This window comes from Helianthus annuus, chromosome 12, assembly GCF_002127325.2.
Source record: "Helianthus annuus cultivar XRQ/B chromosome 12, HanXRQr2.0-SUNRISE, whole genome shotgun sequence".
In the NCBI taxonomy this organism is placed as follows: Eukaryota; Viridiplantae; Streptophyta; class Magnoliopsida; order Asterales; family Asteraceae; genus Helianthus; species Helianthus annuus.
This window is the reverse complement of record NC_035444.2, coordinates 73,156,902-73,179,414: the sequence shown is the minus strand read 5'-3', so window position 1 is coordinate 73,179,414 and position 22,513 is coordinate 73,156,902. Positions and strand designations below refer to the sequence as shown.

The 22,513-nt window shown below is 34.8% G+C and overlaps 2 long non-coding RNA genes across 2 annotated transcripts; one reads left to right on the top strand and one right to left on the bottom strand.

The window, feature by feature from the left end:
• Positions 1 to 7,730: 7,730 nt before the first annotated feature.
• Positions 7,731 to 8,421, top strand: LOC118484732. Its single transcript, XR_004874210.1, has 2 exons — positions 7,731 to 8,202; positions 8,332 to 8,421. It is a non-coding gene; the product is annotated as an uncharacterized LOC118484732 (long non-coding RNA).
• Positions 8,422 to 20,626: 12,205 nt separating this feature from the next.
• On the bottom strand, positions 20,627 to 22,134 carry LOC118484731. The gene is made up of 3 exons (XR_004874209.1): positions 22,013 to 22,134; positions 21,259 to 21,337; positions 20,627 to 20,775 (listed from the first exon to the last, which is right to left on the bottom strand). It is a non-coding gene; the product is annotated as an uncharacterized LOC118484731 (long non-coding RNA).
• Between the last annotated feature and the right edge of the window lie 379 nt (positions 22,135 to 22,513).

Below are 22,513 nucleotides of genomic sequence, written 5' to 3'. Positions count from 1 at the left end.
TATTTTACTCTGATAAAATATTTTCTAACTGTGGTTCTGATGTAAATTCCGCTGTCAAAATGGATAAAATACAGATACCACCAAAACTGACTGCGACCGCCTGTTCCCGAATTTGTTAGAAGACGGGGGTTGCAACACGATGATTCTTGGAAACATTTAATTGAAAATCCTTGGTGGGACAACAGAGTAGATAAGGTAAAACTCACTCATTCTCTCTCTCTATCTATCTATCTAAACTGTTATTAGAAGCAATAGACCCAATGTGCAGCGTGCCATATTTTAACTTATTTTTTGGATCGTGGCATGTGTGCAACAAATATGTACGACATAGATGAAATGAAGCAGAAAAGGACAAAATGTTAAAGGAACTACGTGTACGTTTGACTTTTATGAGAAACAATAATGGAGTAGATTTACCTCATGTTTAACAAGTAGTTATATCCATAATTGTTCTTTAAGTGTTTTTTTTTTCATTGAAACATACAGATAAACATTGATAACAAAATCAACATCATTGGAGACTCAGCTTGCCTTGGGTGAATCTTGCTTTTTCTATTTATCGTGCATCATATGTTCGTGTATATGTATACTACATGGAGTTGTATATAACTTATATTTTAGAGAAAAATGCAATTTGCGTCCCTGTGGTATGTCCCAAACATCAACCTGAGCCCCTAAATTAAATTTTTGGTTTTTTGAGTCCTTGACTTTATAAATTCATAACAGTATGAGTCCCTGCCGTCAGTGTTCCATCAGTTTTACCGTTTGACAGTTGTGAAAAGTCCATAATACCCCCCACCCTTAATATCTACACTTAATAAATTCATAACCAGTTTCATTATCATCACATCATCAAATAGCGAGCTCTCCCAACTCTCAAGAACATCATCATCATCTTCAACAGATCTCTTCATCATCTTCATCGATCATCATCATCATCTTCAACAGATCATCTTCATCATCTTCATCGAACATCTTCATCATCGAACAGATTAGGTTCATCTTCATCCTCATATTGATTTTTGGTTTGATTCGATGATTTGAATGTGTTTATATTGTGAAAAATAGAGGGTTGATTCTGGGTTTGATTTTGGGTTCCATTCGATGATTTTTGGTTGATTTTGAAAAAAACAGAGGGTTGATTTTGGGTTCCATTCGATGATTTTGGGTTTGATTTTGGGTTCCATTCGATGATTTGCGGTTTATTTTGAAAAAACAGAGGGTTGATTTTAGGTTTGATGTATCAACAGAGGTTTTGAATGTGGGTTTGAATGTGTTTTGGTTTTGATTCTTGTGGGTTTAGGGTATCAAAACAAAGGGTTTGAATGTGTTTTGGTTTTGATTCTTGTAGGTTTAGGGTTTAGGGTATCAAAACAGAGGGTTTGAATGTGGGTTTGAATGTGTTTTGGTTTTGATTCTTGTGGGTTTGAATGTGGGTTTGATGTGTTTTAGTTTTGATTTTTGGTTTGAACGTGTTAGGGTATCAAAATAGAGGTTTGAATGTGGGTTTGAATGTGTTTTGGTTTTGATTCTGGTTTGAATGTGTTTTGTTGTATCGGATCAGTTTCGGATTGAATATGTTCCTCATTTGAATGTGTTTTGGTTTTGATTCTGGTTTGAATGTGTTTTGTTGTATCGGATCAGTTTTGGATTGAATGTGTTCCTCATTTGAATGTGTTTTGGTTTTGATTCTGGTTTGAATGTGTTTTGTTGTATCGGATCAGTTTTGGATTGAATGTGTTCCTCATTTGAATGTGTTTTGGTTTTGATTCTCATTTGAATGTGTTTTGTTGTATCGAATCAGTTTTGGATTGAATGTGTTCCTCATTTGAATGTGTTTTGGTTTTGATTCTCATTTGAATGTGTTTTGTTGTATCGGATCAGTTTTGGATTGAATGTGTTCCTCATTTGAATGTGTTTTGGTTTTGATTCTCATTTGAATGCGTTTTGTTGTATCGTATCAGTTTTGGATTGAATGTGTTCCTCATTTGAATGTGTTTTGTTGTACAGAATGGCTGCGGATGTAAAGATACGCAAAACACCAACTACGAAGGCGAGAACACTTGACAACCTCCTAGAAGATGGTGCGGTGCACATAAGGAAGTGATTGATATGAATGAATACAACCCCAGTGTAGGTCTTCGATTTTCCTTGAAATTCTAGAGCTCGCTAATTACATATCTACCACTTAGGTTATATTGTAACATATGAATTAATATAACCCCAGTGGCAGATATGTAATTAGCGAGCTCTGGAATTTCATATCTACCACTTGGGTTATATTCATTCATATGAATGAATATAACCCCAGTGGCAGATATGTAATTACCTACACTGAAGTTATATTCATTCATATCTGCTACATTCCGAAGTGCACCCGTCAGTAAAGATCCACAATTGTTTGTGGATCTTTGACGTTTTGTCTCTGTATTGTATGTTACGGTCTTTTGTTATCGAGTCTGTAAGTTCCGTCAAGTCTACGAAGTTGATATGACGTTTTGTCTCTGTATTGTATGTATTAAAACTTTACATTTAATATACAGTTTACGCTTTAATAATTTGTTATATATAGTATACATTTAATTATTATATTGCATTTATTAGATTGCATTTATTTAAAAATAAAAGAGAATTTAGGCTTTAATAATTTGATATATATAGTATACATTTAATTATTATATTGCATTTATTTAAAAAGAGTTAATTATTAGATTGCATTTATTTAAAAATAAAAGAGTTAATTTGAATTATTAGATTTCTTAAGAAAAAAGCAAAAAATGAATTTAGGGGCTCAGGTTGATATTTCACTCATACCATAGGGACGCAAAGTGTTATTATGTCAAAAGACGGTTTTACCCCTGTCTCAAACAGTCAAACTGACGGCAGGGACTCAAAGTGTTATGAATTCATAAGGTCAGGGGCTCAAAATACCAAAAATTTAATTTAGGGGCTCAGGTTGATGTTTGGGACATACTACAGGGACGCAAATTGCATTTTCCTCTATATTTTATTTGGTAGGCCCTTTGTTTTTGCATTCCAAATGAATGTTTAGAAATATATATGTTCTTATTCAGACCCTAATATACCGATTTCATGTTAAACATGGCAACTGATAGTGCTGCCACATCCTTTGAGGAATTAATTTGTTTATCATGTGAAATTTATCTCAAATACGACTGTTAATTCAAAACAGTTGAACAATATAATGTTTATGCAAGGTATGCTTCTCGATAATGCTATTATTGTATTGTAGATATTATTATAATAATTTTAGTTTTTTCCACTTAAATATGCAAGATTATCATGTAATTTGCATGTTTTACAATAGGAGCCGGTTTCATTTATAGGGAACCGAATGGAAAGTGTTGGTGCAAAAGTGAGAAACGTTTTCTATGGTTTTGTTGATCACTTTGATCAATGCGACTGATATTGCTCAGAATGTAAATTTGTGGGAATAGTAGTTGTAGTGAATATATCTATACTATTTTTGTATGGCTTGTGAAGTAAGAATTATTTGTGTTTGTTCGATTAGTGAGTTGGTGATTGAAATTATGGGTGTTAATCAAGGCTGAGTTATTAACGAATTTGCGAATGTCTATGAGCCTATTAGTTAACTAAATAATAATCATATAACTAACTTTCTTGAGTCCGGAAAGCAATCCCGGGTAATAACCTAGTTATAAATATATAGAAATATTAATACACATAATATATAAGGAATAAAATTTGGATTTGTTTAATACCATGTATTATTTTTTATTTTTTGAGTTATTATCAAAAAAACCATTCAACCACACTAAAAATTTGAAAATTGTTAGAAATCATCATAAAAAAATGGCATAGATATTACCAAAGTGTTTTTGATGAAATGAAACAGGATGAGAGAATAACTCGAGAATTAAGTATGCTTAGGTGTGGACAATCCTAAGGTGGGTGACATGTTAGGAAGTTTTCATTGAACAACACCACCAATTTTGATAAGACTTTGTAGCGTCATGATGAAAAATTTAAAACTCATATTAATTACACTTTGACAATAGTTCTTGTAGTAATTTATTTGAGTAAAATTTATTAAAAAAGGACTTCTAATATTTATAATTGTGGTTCAACTCTCTCACTTGATACAGAGTGAGACATTGTAGGGCAATGATAGAAGATCCAGGGAAACATGATTTGATACTTGAGTCAAAACGGTTTTACCGGTAATTTCAATGTCGTGCCTACAGGCGGGTGGATTACCGAGTTTTCCCCAGAATTGTTGGTGGACTCGGGTTACTCCCGAAGTACTCCATTTGGTCCAGTGGGTGTCTCGAGAGTGCTCGGGATTTATTTTGTTGGTCGTTCAAATATATATATATATATATATATATATATATATATATATATATATAGGACAAAGATCCGTTAGGAACCACCCTTTATTGCGAGAACCAATGTGAACACAACCAAAAATGCCTAAAAATAGCAAAAAAACACAAAAAAAAAATTAATATTTTTTATATAAAAATCGCTACTTTTAGTAGCAAAAAAAAATTAATTTTTTTTTGGCTACTAAAAGTAGCGATTTTAACATAAAAATATTTAAAAAAAATTAGATTTTTTTTTTTGAATTTTTTAGATTTTTTTAGGTTTTTGGGGGTTTAGTTTTTAGCATTTTAGCTTGGGTGGAGGGGAGTGGGGGAGGGGGGTTAGGTTTTTTGGGGGTTTAGTTTTTAGCATTTAGCTTGGGGGGGGGGTTAGGTTTTTTTTTAGATTTTTTTAGCTATTTTAGGTTGTGTTCACATTGGTTCTCGCGGTTCTCGCAATAAAGGTGGTTCTCGCATGAACCTTACCCTATATATATATATATAGGGAGCCGTTAAAATGAAAACCACCCCCAGTTGTAAGAACCATAAGAACCAGTCTCCACCAATCATAATCAGCCAACGAAAAGGATAGTTTGGTCATTTACCCTAAATGTCTAATTTCACCCCTCTCTCTTCATTTAATTCACACCCTCTCTCCTCTCTCCTCTCTCATCTCTCCTCTCTCCTCTCTCTTTCTTTTCAATTTATAAGATGCAGACAACTCTCATTCATTTTTAAAAATCATCTCATTCATCTCTCTCCCTCTCTTTGAAACACCCATACGGTTCCCCTTTGTCGGCGACCTCCCTTTGCCGGCGACCACCACTGTTAATCAGTGGATGATGATGATGATTGATGATGTTGGTGTCCCGATCTTTTGATGTCGGTGTCCCGATCTATGATTTGGTCGGCGACCACCACTGTTAATCAGTGGATGATGATGATGATGATTGATGATGTTGGTGTCCCGATCTTTGATGTTGGTGTCCCGATCTTTGATGTTGGTGTCCCGATCTATGATGGTGTTTCCGGCGAGAACCACCAGCCAAACACTCCCCCCTCCGCCTCTACAGTAATCGCCGGCTACCCCCACCAGCCGTCGATGATGATGATGATGATGGTCCTTTAAACTGTTGCCGATTTATTGTTTTTTCTAGATCTAGGGTTTGGTTACGGCATGCGATTGGTGATTTTGTTCGGTGGCAGTTCGACGGTGGTGACGGTGGTGGCGGTGGTGGTTCGACGGCTGGGTGGTGGGCCAAAGGTTCGATTTGTTTCTGTTTCTGTTTATGTTTTGAAATTTGGTGGGTTTTGATTATTTTGGTGGGTTTGGTGGTCTGTTCAAGTTCATGTTTGGTGGGTTTGGTGGTCTGTTCATGTTTATGTTTTGAAATTTGGTGGGTTTTCGATTTGTTTCTGTTTATGTTTTGAAATTTGGTGGGTTTGGTGGTCTGTTCATGTTCATGTTCCTTTTTGGGTTTGAACCCGGTTGAATAATTTTATCTGCTACAATCATGTGTTTTGATTCTGTTGAATGATGTTCATTATTTGTTGCTGGGGTTTCATTTGATATGCTTTTGGGTATGTACAGCATGTATGGTTGTTATTGTTGCTGGGTTTTCTTTTGATTTATGATTTTGGGTATGTACAGCATGTTCATAGGGGTGCTTATGAATGTTTGAATATGTGGGTTTTGATCCGTTTTGGATTTGGGGCGATGATGATGCAAAAAAAAACCCGTATATTTTGATGACGAGGGCGCGGCAAGGATGGTGGGAGGGTAGGTTTTTGAACCTGCAACCCTACTTTTGCAGCCTCTGATTATCGGAAAATCTGAGCCAAAACATCGTTTTTTTTTTTTAAGATCCCACTCTTTTTTTTTATTTTTGTTTGTTGGGTTTTTTTTTTTTTTTTTTGAGGCTTCGATGATGATAACAATATATCTGAGACACCTCCCGAGTTTGCGATTTCTGAGTGCGTTCGTTTTTGCGTAAAAAAATTTTGGTAAAAAAAATTAAACCGTAAACTTTTTAACGCAAACCGTAAACTTTTTTAACGCAAACCGTAAACTTTTTTAACGTAAAACGTAAAAAACGTGAAGCGTAAAAAGCTTTACGTAAAACGTAAAAAGTTTTACGTAAAACGTAAAACGTAATTTTTTTTAGTAAAACGTAAAAAGTTTTACGTAGAACGTAAAAAAAAACGGCGCGTAAAACGTAAAAAAACGTTAACGTAAAAAAACCGGCGCGTAAAACGTAAAAAAACCAGCGCGTAAAATGTAAAAAACCGGCGCGTAAAACGTAAAAACCGGTGCGTAAAACGTAAAAACGTAAAAAACGTTAACGTAAAACTTTTTTACGTTCCGTAAAAAAACGTAAAAAAAACGTTAACGTAAAAAAAACCGGCACCTAAAACGTAAAAAAACCGGCGCGTAAAATGTAAAAAACCGGCGCGTAAAACGTAAAAAACGTTAACGTAAAACTTTTTTACGTTCCGTAAAAAAAACGTTAACGTAAAAAAAACCGGCACCTAAAACGTAAAAAACCGGCGCGTAAAATGTAAAAAACCGGCGCGTAAAACGTAAAAAACCGGCGCGTAAAACGTAAAAACGTAAAAAACGTTAACGTAAAACTTTTTTACGTTTCGTAAAAAAAACGCTCGTAAAAAATGGTGGGTTAAAAAAACGGCGCTAAAAAAACGGCGCGTTAAAAAAACAGCGCGGTAAAAAACGGCGCGTTAAAAACACGACGCGTAAAAAAGCCGGACGTAGTGTAAAAAATCAGCGCGCAAAATTAATTGTTTTTGTCAAAAAAAATCTGAATTTAAAATTGTTTTTAATAAAAAAAATCTTTTAAAAAAATAAAAAGTAATATAAATAAACTAAAAAGTAATATAATAAAACAAAAAAAAGTAATTAAAAAATAATAAAGAGAAAAAGACAAAATAGTGTTATTTTACTAAACTACTCTTTTGGATTAAAAAATTAAAGACATAATAAGACGAATTCTATTTAATATTAATTTTTCTTACTTTTAATCTCATACATTAATCTTGTTGATCTAAAGGTTAGAAAGTGGTTCCTATGGTTCTTACAACTAGAGGTGGTTTTCATTTTAGCGATCCCCTATATATATATACATATATATATATATATATATATATATATATATATATATATATATATATATAGGGAGCCGCTAAAATAAAAACCAACTCCAGTTGTAAGAACCGTGAAAACCAATATTAACCAATCAAAAGTGGACACCTATTTAGACATGTGTGTATATTTGAGGGGTATTTTTGTAAATCACCCATACTGTCATATATGTCATATATATCACATCACCTTTATCTCTCTACCACATAATTGCTTATATTCTTTTCTCTGTCTCTCTCGTATATTGAAATCAGATCTAAAAAGTTTGAAGATCTTCAACCATAAAACTCAAAACCAAACCACAATCATCTTCAAAGCCAAAATCCCCATCCCCCCATCTTCGGCCGCCCTTCCTCTCCGCCACCCACAACCAACCCTTAGCCGCCGCATACACCACAAGACCCCATCCCGTCGATCCGCCACAAGACCCCATCTCTCTTTGCTCACTCTGTTCTTTAAAGGGTTGTTGATTTTCAGTGAAACTGGGGATAAAGTCATCGGCTCAACATCATCAGATCGGATGGGATGGTGACCAGTCACGGCCAGAGATACCGGCTACAGTGGCGATGAAGGTGGTGGGTGCTCGAGATGATGGTATTGACGATGATGGTAGGTGGTGGGTGCTCGATGATGGTGGTGGAGTGCCGATGACGGAGGTGGTGGGTGCTCGAGATGATAGTTTGAGTCGGGTCAATGAAGGTGGGGTTTCAATTTTGTTTTGGTTGGGTTTCTTTGATATTTTTCTGATGAACTCTGTGGGTTTGTTCTTGTTGATTTTTTTATCAGTGAACCATGTTTTTGATTTTCTAGTGATTTTTTATTTTCTAGGTGATTTTTGATCAGTGGACTATGTGGGTTTGATATGTTGGATGGGGGTGGCGATGATGCAAAAAAAAAAAAAAAAAAAAAAAAAAAAAACCAACCGTAGATTTTGATGACGATGGCGCGGCAAGAACGGCGGAGGGTAGGTTTTTTGAACCTGCAACCCTACCTTTGCAGCCTTTTGATTATCGAATAATCTGAGCCAAACCCCTTTTTTTTCGAGATACACTTTGTTTTGATGTTGTTGTTTTTTTTATGTTTCCCCCCCTAGTCGATGATGATAACAATATATCTGAGCCACCTACTGAGTTTGCGATTTCTGGGTGCGTTCGTTTTTGCGTAAAAAGGTTTTTGTAAAAAAAGACTTAAACCGTAAACTTTTTAACGTAAACCGTAAATTTTTTAACATAAAACGTAAAAAGTTTTACGTAAAACGTTAAACGTAAAACATTTTATGTAAAATGTAAAACGTAAAAAGTTTTACGTAAAACGTAAAACGTAAAGATTTTAACGTAAATCGTAAAACGTAAAAAGTTTTACGTAAAATGTAAAATGTAAAAAGTTTTACGTAAAACGTAAAAAGTTTAACGTAAAACTTAAAACGTAAAAAGTTTAAAAAGTTGAACGTTGATGTGTGTAAAATGCAACATATAAATTACATCAAATAAGGCATAAAACTAACCCTTTTTAAGTACTAATGTTGGAAAAAGAGTGCTTTTGTCTTCCTTTTGTATTTTCAGGATTAAATGAGCTCAAATTCACAAAAGAAGCAAAAAGACAGCTAAATCTAACATAAATACAAGAAAAGGAACATAAGTGGATTGCCCGACCCCTCAACAGCATCCTCCCAAGCAAAATAGAGAAGGCAGAAGACTGAACACGCCCCGTGCTCAGCCAGCACGGGGCCGTGCCCAAGAAGCAGCAGAAAAGACAAACCTATAGAAGCTTCTATTGCCCACCACGGGGCCGTGCCCAGTGAACACGGGGGCGTGGCTAAAGTACAGCAGGCGCATTAATTGTAATTGCGAATTACAATTAATGAAGAGAGAGAGTGTCAGATAGGCACGGGGTCGTGTCCAGCGGACACGGGGCCGTGCCCAGCCTTCTGTTCAGCCTATAAATAGGAGTGCTTGGTTTCATTGCAACTCATCCCTTGGCACACCACCTCTCTCACACTTCATCCACCACCCACCACCATCACAACACCATCATCCACCACCATCATCCATTGTCCATCATAGAGTGTGTGAGTCGTCTCGGGATCCAAGATTGATCGTAAGAGTTCTTGACAATCAAGGCCATGTTTGCCTAAGTCTCTTACATCACTTGGTGAAGACAAGTGTTTAGTATAATACTTTTTATTTTTAATCTTTTGCACTTTTTATTTGGTTTTGTATTAATGACTTTAATAACTAGTTACTTATGTTGAAGGTGATCTTTCCTTATCGTTTGTCCGTGGTGTCTTAGCATTATTTTACTGTCTATATAAAATAAAAGATTTTCACCATTCATATCTCCACGGTCTATATGGAGGTATGTTGGCTACCTGGTCGGGGGTTAAGGGAACGGTTTGGTAAGGGTCTTGCTCTTGTTCAGCGTTTAGAGGTCCTGCAAGGGACCTGGGTCAAATTTAGTAGGATCTCCTTCAATGCCCATAGGTATTGGATGGCGTTGATCCAAACTCTTTGACCCCCTCATAAGTTAACTACTATTAATACTATAACCCGGCTATTTAGGACTGTATCCCTGCTGACTCAGACTACTTAGTCGAGGGTAACGTCACCGCCAAAAGCGGGGCCTACCATAATTTGCATTAATAACTTAATTCATTATCTTCCAATAATCCAACCCTTTAGGATTGTATCCTTGCTGACTCAAACTACTGGGTTGAGGGTAACGTCGCCTTCAGAAGAGGGGCCTACTACAATAACTAAGATAATCTCTTAAACAAGTGCAAAAGTGCGAAAATAATCAAAGGTTATACTAATACACGAGTCGGATCTAAGTGATTCATCTTGTCTATCTGTTTTTATTTTTATTTTATTTTTCAGCATTTAGTTAGTTTTTATTTTCTTAGTTTAAAATTTTTTTTCCTAACATTTTGGTTTGGTTAGACGTTGAGGATAAACTGTTATTAAAAGCTCTTGTGTCCTTGGACGACCTCGGTATCTTACCAACACTATACTACGTCCACGATGGGTGCACTTGCCCATATGTGTGTTTAGTGTTAGTAAATATCGTGTTTTATAAATTTAAAACTTGGCTAAAAGTGTAAAAAGGGCTTAAATATACATCTAAATTATAACACACTTCACGCACATCAAACGTAAAACGTAAAAAAGTGTAAAAAACGGCACGTTAAAAAACGGCGCGTTAAAATGACGTGTAAAAAAACGTGAAAAAAACGGCCCGTTAAAAAAAGTGTGAAAAACGACGCTTGAAAAACGGCGCGTTAAAAAAATGACGCTTGAAAAAGTCCGGCGTAAAAACGGCGCGTTAAAAAAACGGCGCTTGAAAAAGCCCGGCGTAAAAACGGCGCGTTAAAAAAACGACGCTTCAAAAAGCCCGGCGTGCAAAAACTAGCGCGCAAAAATAAATTGTTTTGTTTAAAAATCTGATTAAAAAATAAAAAGTAATATAATAAAACAAAAAATTAATAAAAAAATAATAAAGAATAAAAGACAAAACAAAATAATTTTACTAAATTACCCTTTTAGATTAAAATATTAAAGAAATAATAAGACAAAAACTATTTAATATTAATATTAACTACTTTTAATCTTATCCATCCATCCTGTTGATCTAATGGTTAGGAACTGGTTCCCGCGGCTCTTACAACTAGAGGTGGTTTTCATTTTAGCTGTCCTCTATATATATATATATATGTATATATATATATATGTATATATATATATATATAGATGTATATATATATAGGGGATGTATCATGAGAAAACTAATTTAAATGAGAAACCAAAAAACTAACTAAAAAAGCCTAAAAAACATACCAATTTTTTTTTACAAATTTTTATAAAAAAATCGCTAGTTTTTGTGCATGGGAAAAAATTTTCAAACAAAAAAAAATAAATTTTTTTTTGTTGTATTACACTTGTGCACTATTACGGATAGAGTGCACATGTGTAATGCACATATATTGCACATGTGCAGTACAACATTTTTTTTTTTTTTTTTGAAAATTTTTTTCCATGCATAAAAACTAGCGATTTTTTTTTATAAAAATTTGTAAAAAAAATGGTATTTTTCTAGTTTTTTTAGTTAGTTTTCTAGTTTTTCTCATTTAGATGTAGTTTTCTCATGATCATCTCCCTATATATATATATATATATATATATATATATATATATATATATATATATAGTATTAGGATCAAGAGTGAACAACTTCTTGAGAGTGAACTAATCTTGGCCCTTGATCATTTTGTAGATTAAAAGAGTAAGACTGACAATACCTAAGTATATTTAATTAAAATTCCTTAATTTTCTCATCTCTTAACTCTCTCTCCCTCTCTCATTTTTAATTATTTCTTCATTATTTTTGTCCATAAATTTGTTTTAATTTTAACTTGAATATTGTTTTTGTTTTATTATTCGTATATATAGATATCATAATACATTGTTTTTAACTTTTTATAATTTTCAATAAACATTAAAAATTTTCTCTGAGATTGAAATTGTAATTATTTTTGGGAATTAATTTTTTTTTTTTGAATATGTGATGAAGTTATTTATTTTTGCATACATGTGATATGTTTCATGTTCATTAATTTCATAATTTTTATATGGATCTACTCGTGTACATGCCTAATACTATATGTTGTTAATATATAAATATGTAACCATTTTTGAATATAATACACAGATGTATAAAAGATTGTACACATGTGTATAAACTAATAGATGTGTATCTTGTATAAACTAATAGTTAGCGATACTGTACACATGTGTATAAACTAACAATTATGTATATTGTATAAACTGATACTAGCGAGACTGTACACATGTGTATACACTAACAACTATGTATCTTGTATATACGGAAACTAGCGAGATTTTAGTGATTTTGATTATATTGTTTAATAAATGCAATTTACAAAAGACACAAATACCCTTCTGTCATTTATTTTAAAGAGGAGTTACAATATTATAATTACAATCTTGCCGTTGTTTAAAAATCTCTAGATGATTTAACCCAATGGCCCAGATTAGTTCACAAAGTTCACTCTCAACCTAGTGTTCACTCTAGAACCCTACCATATATATATAATTCTGATTTTAATTAAAAATAGGGTTATTGGATTTTATTATCCCAAACTATTGGCTATTGGTTGCTGTCACCCCTAACTTAACACTTAGTGTGTTCTGTCACTACATCGTTAACTGATCACTAACATTAGATCCCGTTATTATACTTTTGGGGGCATCATAGGGATCTTAGAAGGTTTTAGGGGCTGTTTGGCAACATCTGAATGGTTAAGTGTTGAACCAGTAAGACATCTGAATCATTAAGTGTTGAACCAGTAATAGGTCTGAACGATTAAGAGCCTTATAATACTTAACTGTTCAGAGGCAAATGTCTGACCAATTCAGATCAGATGTCTTAACCATTCAGACTCTGTATAAATCTTAACCATTCAGAGGCAAATGTCTTAACCATTCAGACATTTGCTCGTGAAACAAACAGTCTGAACCATTAAGTGCTGAACCAGTAAGAGGTCTGAACCATTAAGAGCCTCATTAAGAGGTAAACAAACAGCCCCTTAGGGATCTTAGGACACCCCAAATGTATAGTAACATGATCAAAAGTTAGTGATTAATTAACGACATGTTGACAGAACACACTAAGTGTTAAGTTGGGGGTAGCGGACGTCAAAGTGATAGTTGGAGGTGGCAGTGATCAATAGCCAATAGTTAGGGGTAATAAAATCCAATAAACCCTTAAAAATAAGATGTCATAAAAATGAAAACTCTGTTAAATACTATGTATTATATCATTTAATCATTCGAATATTATAAGGATAATTTATAAAGAAAACATGATAAGACTGTATCTACGAATTTGATAAAGATTATAACAGTTATGGCATGTCTATTTTTATTTACGGTTCAAAAAATGTTTTGTGAGGTCAAATATAATTGACTTTTTCTTTACCGTGATAAACCGATATAATTCGAGAAATATAGGTACCGCCATACCAGTAATGATATTTTGTATTTGCAATAGAGTACTTTTGATAAAGTATATTATGTAAATTGTAACAGTTGTTCTTGTAAACATTTATTTGAGTAAAATTATGAAAGAAATGACTTCTAATATTTATAATTGTGATTTTACAATAGAAAAAAGATGTTAGAATAATGAAAACGGTTAGATATTATGTATTAAATCATTTAATCAAATGAATACAATAACGATAATTATAAGAAATATTAGTCCCGAAAAACCCGTGATATCACTCTAGGATTAATCGAATGCGGAAAATAAGATCAATCCATAAGAACAAAAAGAAAATATTCATTACAAATCAAAGTGTTGCTGCTTAGATCGCACAGTCTCGAAGACTGTCTGGTACGATCTCCGAGAACCTTGCACACAATCCCTAGGATTGTCTGGTACAAGGCTCTCTATTTGGGGCTACATCATTACAATGGAGAGCTCTACTACTAACAATCTAATCAAGACTATAAATAGGAGCATCTACCCTATTGGCCCACATGGCCTAGCCCAAGCCCAAAACTAATCTAAACCCAATACAACCATAAATTAATACAATAAAGATAAGCATAAAACTTTGGACCTAACAATCTCCCCCTAGTTTTATGCTATCTTTATTGCGGTTTAAATGGTCTTCGGTCTTGGGTCTTCTCGAATGATTCGATGTCATCTCGGATGATGTCGGATGAAGAATGATGATTTATGAAGCTGTTGTGAAGATCACGGATGATGATTATCACAGATCGATGATGTCGGACAAAAGATATTGATTCGAAATGATGATCACGGATTGTATCTGATGTATCTTCAGCACGAGGCCCAAGTTCAACAGGCCCGCCTCCAATCTGATCGAGATATTAGACAGGCCCAACAGTAGTAACTGATCCATTATTACACTATCCTAGATAACCTTGTAATAATGTAATAAATGGACTTTCATAATAATGTAATGATGTGACCTGGGCTCATGTTTATTGGGCCAATACAGTTCGGTCCAGTGGCAAAGGTGTTCAGCTCAATTATTGACCCCACAACACTCTGAGCTACTATTACTGTGACGTCACTCCCTTGAGAACCACCCATATTCTTGGTTGCAAATGTTGGCCCTAGATATTGTTGCACAAAAATTCACAAAGCATTTCCTTTCCGTGACCGAAAACAATTTAATTTCCTTACTTTTGGACCATTGATCAAATACCCATCTAGCAGCTCACAATTCTTAGGGTTTTTGGAGAGAATGATGTGACCCATGTGCAGCCGCCAACCACATACCCAACATTTTCTGTTGCTTCTGCTTGTGACATCATCATCGGCCATTGTTTGAAACATTTTGATGTTTTATCGGAAAAATCAAATATCATCAGATTAAAATAAGAAAAACAATCATCAGACATATTTATCCCTCATCAACAGCAGCCGACAACCAACATTAATCATCATCTTATCATTACCTTTCCTTTGTCTTCATATGAAACATTGTAATGACTATTCTTCTTCATACATTTATCGTTCATCTAATCCGAGATAATCAAAGCAATTCGAAATCAATCTCTTAGTTTCCCGACATCATCCATGATTCATCACTTCATCATTAGTCATCAACTTCATACCTGCCACTGCAACCACTGTTAACCATCATTCTGTTGTCCATCTTCGATCGTTACTTCCTCCGTCAACCACCGCATCATCATCATTCTCCATCACTGTGAAAACCTGCAACTCCATTCGATTCAACGTTCTCTGTCATCGTCACGGTTAACCATTTTCGACCACCGTCTTCGACATCGCCATTTTCCGATCAACCTTCTGATAACTGTTACCTGCAACAGTTAACATCTCCGAACCATCTTCGTCACCTGCAACTTCAACGGCGACCGAAACCTGCAACATCAACCACCGGCGTTTTCTAATCTCCGTCGCTGGTCAACCTGCAACTCACTGTTTCAAGTCTTCCGTTTACCACTATCATCATCTTCAATCTCCGGTTCTTTGTTTACCTCCACTGTTACTCGCAACAACACCGATGAACCAACCTTTTCAGCTTGTATCCACTGCGCGGTTCAGCTTCCAACTTCCGGCAGATCTTATATTTTTCAGATCTGTGTATGGATATCAGATTTCATAAACCGGAGATCTCTCCATTAATGAACACACATCCCCCGACACTATACAAAACTTCTTCTCGTTCTTCGAGTGATATCAAAACCGAGCCTTTTAAAGACTTCAATGGCTCTGATACCACTTGTTAGTCCCGAAAAACCCGTGATATCACTCTAGGATTAATCGAATGCGGAAAATAAGATCAATCCATAAGAACAAAAAGAAAATATTCATTACAAATCAAAGTGTCGCTGCTTAGATCGCACACAGTCTCGAAGACTGTCTGGTACGATCTCCGAGAACCTTGCACACAATCCCTAGGATTGTCTGGTACAAGGCTCTCTATTTGGGGCTACATCATTACAATGGAGAGCTCTACTACTAACAATCTATTCAAGACTATAAATAGGAGCATCTACCCTATTGGCCCACATGGCCTAGCCCAAGCCCAAAACTAATCTAAACCCAATACAACCATAAATTAATACAATAAAGATAAGTATAAAACTTTGGACCTAACAAGAAAACATGATAAAATATAAACATAGGATCCCTATAAACATATACTCTGATGACATTTACATTGTGACATAAAATTACAAGGGCATAAGTTTTTTTATTTTTTTCGAACAATGTAATGTTTTATATATTGCAAATTATAACCTTTGGCTGTGTGAAAAATGACACTTTTATTTATTTAACAGCAACGTTATTTATTTTATTAATATATACTTGATTATTATAATTATTTTTTAGCATATTTTATTTTTATCTTACAACTTTTAAGATACAATGTTTTTAAAGTTTTGAATATGTCATTGTGATTTGCTTATTTTTATCTACGTCTCAATATACATTTTGTTCGAAATTGATTGTGAATAGTAATGTACAGGTGATCAAAGCACAACATACATCAATGAATGAAAACAGAGTGTTACAACCGGTTGCGAAAACTCACAATGTTCGACTTCGACTATTTGTACTTTGGTATTAACCCCACAAAAAACCTCGTTTCCAACGACATGTACATTAATATTCACCTCATGAAAAAAAGTCAACCCAAAACGTTGTTAAAAATAAGTATGTCGCAACGACAAATCCAACAATTTATAAAACATCACATTTTAAAAATTGCAAGAGGAAAATATTCGTAAAAAATAAACCTTTATAAGGCTCTCTGCTGATGACATGTACATTGGTATTCACCTGATGAGAATAGTTCAAGTCGAAACAACTGATACTTATGTTGGTGTCAGTTTGTTTCCTCACGGTACCGACACTCATTATAACTTACGATATCAAAAAACTACTCTAATTTGAATAGAACTCTATTTTTAACAAAATTTATGCGAGGAAGCCAAGTGAAAATTTAACACACCTACATATTTAGTTTTTCCTAAAGTTAACAAACACATTGTATTAAAAAAATCAAATCAGACAAAAGTTACAAAAGTTAAAAACGTATATTTTTTTAAAGTATAATAGGTGAAATTTAAATTTTAGAAAAAAAAAAACATTGGTGCGTGTCATTGGCTAAACCATACTATTAGTGTGTGTATATATAATTTAGCAATTTACTATTTACATTTTTTAAAGTTTGTTTACAAAATTATCATATCGCAACAAAAAGGTATTTTGTATAATAAAGTAATAAACTAGTTGGAGTTATTGGTTCGGTTCCCTATAATATTGGTACGATGCCATTATCTGGAATAGTTGTTGTCTTGTGTTTTACATCAATCTAAAACTATAAAATCGAATACCTCATGAGGGTATACGGGGCGCAATCGGGGAGGGAAGCGGTGAACCATTTCCCCGATCGGGAACACCGCCGCCATCCCCGCGGGGTCCCGAATCGGGGGTGAAGATGGGTGTGGGGTTACCGAAGGAGAGAGGGGAAAGGTGGTGGGGCCAGCTTTGTTTCAACCAATCAATGATTTCCTTTTTTTTTTTTTTTTTTTTTTTTAAAAAAAACCCAATTCACCTAATAGGGGAGTGGCGCCATCAAATGGGGGTGTTAGGGGAGTTTAAGAGGGGAGTTGACGTGGCACACGGGGATTGGTTTGGCGTAAGAGAGTGCACTCACCTATTAGGTGTGCACCCCCTTCACCCTGATGGTTGGACTGTCTTGATTTGGTTTGTCACGGTATCGGTACGAAACCGGCCGTCGATATAGCTTATGATACCAAATAAATTACTCTATTGTGAACACAACTTTGCTTTCAACGAAATTTATACTGGAATGTCAAGAAAACTCTAAAATGTTTATCCGTACGGGTAGCGTTGTTATTCAGACGATATCGGTGTGGTTCATCATTGTAAAGAAAAATCAATTATATTTGACCTGATAAGACTCTTTTTGAACCGTAAATAAAAAACATGTCGCAATTGTATATTCAGGGTATCTTATAAAGCGTTATATTCTATTATTAGAATGACGGAATATGTAAACGACATCACTTTATAGAATAAAAAATCAAGACAGCTTTGATGACAGTACATTGTGCTTCGATCACTTGTACATTAGTATTCATAATTCGACATCGAACAAAACTTCTATCGAGATGTAGATAAAAATAAGCATGACAACGATATGTTTGAAACTTTATAAAACATTGTTGTTAGGTCAAAAGTTTTATGCTTATCTTTATTGTATTAATTTATGGTTGTATTGGGTTTAGATTAGTTTTGGGCTTGGGCTAGGCCATGTGGGCCAATAGGGTAGATCCTCCTATTTATAGTCTTGATTAGATTGTTAGTAGTAGAGCTCTCCATTGTAATGATGTAGCCCCAAATAGAGAACCTTGTACCAGACAATCCTAGGGATTGTGTGCAAGGTTCTCGGAGATCGTACCAGACAGTCTTCGAGACTGTGTGCGATCTAAGCAGAGACACTTTGATTTGTAATGAATATTTTCTTTTTGTTCTTATGGATTGATCTTATTTTCCGCATTCGATTAATCCTAGAGTGATATCACGGGTTTTTCGGGACTAACAAGTGGTATCAGAGCCATTGAAGTCTTTCAAAGGCTCAGTTTTGATATCACTCGAAGAACGAGAAGAAGTTTTGTATAGTGTCGGGGGATATGTGTTCATTAATGGAGAGATCTCCGGTTTATGAAATCTGATATCCATACACAGATCTGAAAAATATAAGATCTGCCGGAGGTCGGAAGCTGAACCGCGCAGTGGATACAAGCTGAAAAGGTTGGTTCATCGGTGTTGTTGCGAGTAACAGTGGAGGTAAACAAAGAACCGGAGATTGAAGATGATGATAGTGGTAAACGGAAGACTTGAAACAGTGAGTTGCAGGTTGACCAGCGACGGAGATTAGAAAACGCCGGTGGTTGATGTTGCAGGTTTCGGTCGCCGTTGAAGTTGCAGGTGACGAAGATGGTTCGGAGATGTTAACTGTTGCAGGTAACAGTTATCAGAAGGTTGATCAGAAAATGGCGATGTCGAAGACGGTGGTCGAAAATGGTTAACCGTGACGATGACAGAGAACGTTGAATCGGATGGAGTTGCAGGTTTTCACAGTGATGGAGAATGATGATGATGCGGTGGTTGACGGAGGAAGTAACGATCGAAGATGGACAACAGAATGATGGTTAACGGTGGTTGCAGTGGCAGGTATGAAGTTGATGACTAATGATAAAGTGATGAATCATGGATGATGTCGGGAAACTAAGAGATTGATTTCGGATTGCTTTGATTATCTCGGATTAGATGAACGATAAATGTATGAAGAAGAATAGTCATTACAATGTTTCATATGAAGACAAAGGAAAGGTAATGATAAGATAATGATTAATGTTGGTTGTTGGCTGCTGTTGATGAGGGATAAATATGTCCGATGATTGTTTTTCTTATTTTAATCTGATGATATTTGATTTTTCCGATAAAACATCAAAATGTTTCAAACAATGGCCGATGATGATGTCACAAGCAGAAGCAGCAGAAAATGTTGGGTATGTGGTTGGCACCTGCACATGGGTCACATCATTCTCTCCAAAAACCCTAAGAAGTGTGAGTCGCTAGATGGGTATTTGATCAATGGTCCAAAAGTAAGGAAATTAAATTGTTTTCGGTCACGGAATAAAAGGAAATGCTTTGTGAATTTTTGTGCAACAGTATTTGGGGCCAACATTTGCAACCAAGAATATGGGTGGTTCTCAAGGGAGTGACGTCACAGTAATAGTTGAGCTGAACACCTTTGCCACTGGACCGAACTGTATTGGCCCAATAAACATGAGCCCAGGTCACATTATTACATTATTATGAAAGTCCATTTATTACATTATTACAAGGTTATCTAGGATAGTGTAATAATGGATCAGTTACTACTATTGGGCCTGTCTAATATCTCGATCAGATTGGAGGCGGGCCTGTTGAACTTGGGCCTGGTGCTGAAGATACATAAGATACAATCCGTGATCATCATTTCGAATCAATATCTTTTGTCCAACATCATCGATCTGTGATAATCATCATCCGTGATCTTCACAACAGCTTCATAAATCATCATTCTTCATCCGACATCATCCGAGATGACATCGAATCATTCGAGAAGACCCAAGACTGAAGACCATCTAAACCGCAATAAAGATAGCATAAAACTAGGGGGAGATTGTTAGGTCCAAAGTTTTATGCTTATCTTTATTGTATTAATTTATGGTTGTATTGGGTTTAGATTAGTTTTGGGCTTGGGCTAGGCCATGTGGGCCAATAGGGTATATGCTCCTATTTATAGTCTTGATTAGATTGTTAGTAGTAGAGCTCTCCATTGTATTGTGTAGCCCCAAATAGAGAGCCTTGTACCAGACAATCCTAGGGATTGTGTGCAAGGTTCTCGGAGATCGTACCAGATAGTCTTCGAGACTGTGTGCTATCTAAGCTGTCACACCCCAACCGATGGCGGAAACATCGGGATGAGACGAACAAATTGCTCAAAACAACATAACACTATTCGTGACAATATAGATTAAATCATTTTATTAAATTCAATTCAAAGGTACATAGTTCCAAATAACCAAACATGAAATTCAACAATAATCAAAAATGCTAAGTGGGTTTCTAATGTCCATCCTAGCTTGATTCTTGTTTTCTTGATCATTCAACCTGCAATATGTATTAAAATAAAATCAACAAAAGCATGTTGGCGAGTATACAAGTTTTCATACATAGCATAGTACGTGTTTAAAATGTTGCTCATATCCAAATGTGAAATACAATTTCATGTAAACAGTATACTCGAAACGATGTTACTCTATGTGCCCAAACCAAAGTTTAACGCAATTAAAGTGTACCCAAACGAGTTTGAGTATGTTGACATAGTTTAACCTAACAATACCTGCTCATAGAACAGGAGGGGCGTTTCTCAACCTATAGCGCTACCATTGTTAGGGGAGGCTTGTACGAAGTTAATGAACACATAGTCATTAGGTGTTTACATTAGCATAACATGTCTAACATGATTAAAATGTATCACATAGAGTAAGGATAGAGTGTGCATAAAATTGTTTGAAGTGAATAACGTGTTTGATATAGAATACATATTGCACCCAAAAGTGTGAAAATAGAAAATGGGTCATGTATACTCACATTGGTTGCGTTGCGAGTTCTTGTAATAGCGCACGAGTAAAGATTGGAAAATCCAAGAGAACGCAAGAGAGCGATTATCCTAGATGTTTAGAATAACACATAACGAACTCATTAATATACGTTAAACGATAATCCTAATATTTATTGTTTACAATTTGATTATATTGTTAAGTTAAAATATTTATACTAATCCTTTATTTAAAGTTTTTTTTTCTTTGTAACAAGATCTCGTTTAATTCGTACATTATGGGGATTTTACTGTTAAATTTAAAAGTGTTAGAGAAAAAAAAAATAAAAAGAATAAAAAAAACATTAAGAGTTCTAGTCACAAGAGAGTAAAAAAAATTGAGTTACTACGTAAGAGTTTTAAATAAATAATAAATTTAGAATTTATAATTTATAATTAAAACAAAAAGGATTAAAATTTAAGAGCATTAAGAAAAACAACTGTAAAAAGAATTAAAAGCCTAAGAAAAATGGTCCAAAACCGACCTGAATATGCTTCTGCCCGGACTCGACAGCGGGTCTAACCCGTTTAGATTTATGTTTTTGTTTTTTTTTTATTTCATTTAAGTATTAGTTAGGTTCATTCATTTTTTTTTTTAGTCTTTTAACTTAGTTCAGTGTTGTCTTCTTCCTCACTTAGATGCATCGCCTGATGTATTTATATAGATATATATGTATATACTAAAGCAGTTTAGCGAAATATAAAACTAGGAGATTTAAACGAACCAAAAAGAACAGGAATATATACCGAAAACGATCGTTCCGCCGAACCTTTCTGCGACAGCTTTCTTCTCCGGTGAACTTCCTGCGACTTGCGGGTTACTCCGGTTAGTTACAAGTCAAACGAGAGAGGGTGCCGAGATGTTTTGTGGTGGTGAGCGTGTCGAACAATGAAGAAGCTTCGGTTTTATAGAGTTCGAAGACGCGTTTCGTAAAATTGGAAATTTATTGTGATTGATTTGTATGAAGCTTAAAATATGAGTCTAGATTCATGATTGATTCGTAAAAATGGAAATTTTTATCACATTAGTTACATCGACAAATCCGGGAAATCAATCTAAAAAAAGAAATGAAACAAGGTTGTCGAGCTGTTCGTTTGCTGGGAATTTGGGCGGCAAAAGATAAACGGAAGTTAATCTTTATAATATATTTAAGGAGGGACATTCATATTAGTTTATATTTTGAGAACCATCTTTACCCTTTTACTATTGGATTTTAATATGTTTGCATTAGAAAATCACTAATATTT